Raw genomic sequence first — 2,500 nt, forward strand, 5'->3', positions numbered from 1 at the left:
CATGCCAAAGCACATCTTATTTGCCTTCCATCGCACTCAAGACGACGGGTTGTGGAAGAACGATATTGCTCACAACAAGTTCAAGGACAACGTCTCAATCAAGGGACACAACCGAATTATGTTAACTGGGTCGCTAAAGTAAACCCGAGTTCATATAATGCACCGCATCCAAAAGAACTAGCCACAACACGTGCATCACTGAGATGTTTCACTAGATGGAACACGTGCGTGACATTAGGATCCTCCAACACCTCTTCGTGATGGAAAGATAGAATTCGAAGCAACCACAGAAGTACCGTCTAGTGGGTAGGCAACACAGGGACTGATCAACCAATATCACCCAAGGCAACGGGTGAAAATGGAAGAGATGCATGCTTGACCGTTCGATACGCAAGGCATGGAGCCAGCCAGCAAGTGCATCTCGATTACAACTCACACACCCTCACGTTCGCAAGACACCACACCACAAGACGGTCCACCCCCCACCTACCATGGGCAAGCAAGCAAATGGAAACATCAAGTGACGCATGGTCAAGCATCGCTAGGCATGAAAATAACTTTCCACAATATCCGAGGGACTAGCTGCCGAGCTAACCAACGATCAGTGACGACCGTGTGTTGGTATTAATAAAGCTCAACAACTATGAAGAGGCTAGTTGTGCCATGATAAACATGCTAACGCACGCACCACGTGAGGGGGGAGGCCTCATCAAGCTCCCTTTAAAACCTGCCAGTGTGGAGCTGGCCGGCTCAAGGAGCACTCCCCCCCTATAAGAGGTTAATATGCAAAAGGCAAAATTGTACAAGTAGATACACTTTTTTTGAGCAGACATAAGTCCATATCTCGGGCTACACTTCGAATTTTGATGCGATTTTTTGCAGTAATTCGTAGAATAATGGTATCTCCTTGCTCACCAAATTTCATAATTTTTCTCGAAGGGGAACTATTTTTTTTATTTTTTTTACTTACCGGGTATGTGTAAAATCGGGAAAAATAGAAAAGCACATGTAGACTTCGAATTTCGACCTCATTTTTTCCAGTCCACCACTAAACAATATCAGGAACCTCCCCACAAAATTTCATTCAGTTTGGCCAAGGTCTTAAATTTGACAAATTTTGGCACCAAGCTATCTAGTCGCGGTGCACCGACCAACTTGGCCAAGTGCAAAATGCATCCAATTCAAAACTTTTGTGCACCAACACTTTTACAGTACTCATTTGGGGACATTTGGAGGCCTTTCCAACCCTCACATCTCAAAAACCACGAATTTCATTTTTTCACAAAACTCCCCACCAAGCCTTCTAGCTATGCCGCGGTGCACCGCCAACATTGGCCATGTGCAAAACCCTCCGAACTCAAAACTTTCGTGCACCAAGAATTTCATGGTATTCATTTGGGGACATTTGGAGGCCTTTCCAACCCTCACATCTCAAAAACCACGAATTTCATTTTTTCACAAAACTCCCCACCAAGCCTTCTAGCTATGCCGCGGTGCACCGCCAACATTGGCCATGTGCAAAACCCTCCGAACTCAAAACTTTCGTGCACCAAGAATTTCATGGTATTCATTTGGGGGCATTTGGAGGCCTTTCCAACCCTCACATCTCAAAAACCACGAATTTCATTTTTTCACAAAACTCCCCACCAAGCCATTTAGCTATGCCGTGGTGCACCGCCAACCTTGCCCATGTGCAAAACCCAACCAACTCAAAACTTTCGTGCACCAAGACTTTCATGGTATTCATTTGGGGGCATTTGGAGGCCATTCCAACCCTCACATCTCAAAAACCACGAATTTCATTTTTTCACAAAACTCCCCACCAAGCCATTTAGCTATGCCGTGGTGCACCGACCAACTTGGCCATGTGCAAAACCCAACCAACTCAAAACTTTCGTGCACCAAGACTTTCATGGTATTCATTTGGGGGCATTTGGAGGCCTTTCCAACCTTCACAACTCAAAAACCACGAATTTCATTTTTTCACAAAACTCCCCACCAAGCCATTTAGCTATGCCGTGGTGCACCGCCAACCTTGCCCATGTGCAAAACCCAACCAACTCAAAACTTTCGTGCACCAAGACTTTCATGGTATTCATTTGGGGGCATTTGGAGGCCATTCCAACCCTCACATCTCAAAAACCACGAATTTCATTTTTTCACAAAACTCCCCACCAAGCCATTTAGCTATGCCGTGGTGCACCGACCAACTTGGCCATGTGCAAAACCCAACCAACTCAAAACTTTCGTGCACCAAGACTTTCATGGTATTCATTTGGGGGCATTTGGAGGCCTTTCCAACCCTCACAACTCAAAAACCACGAATTTCATTTTTTCACAAAACTCCCCACCAAGCCATTTAGCTATGCCGTGGTGCACCGCCAACCTTGCCCATGTGCAAAACCCAACCAACTCAAAACTTTCGTGCACCAAGACTTTCATGGTATTCATTTGGGGGCATTTGGAGGCCATTCCAACCCTCACATCTCAAAAACCACGA

Source organism: Vigna unguiculata, unplaced genomic scaffold, assembly GCF_037176805.1.
Source record: "Vigna unguiculata cultivar grain cowpea cultivar isolate G323 ecotype 2 unplaced genomic scaffold, ASM3717680v1 ptg000019l_ERROPOS351820, whole genome shotgun sequence".
Lineage (NCBI taxonomy): Eukaryota > Viridiplantae > Streptophyta > Magnoliopsida > Fabales > Fabaceae > Vigna > Vigna unguiculata.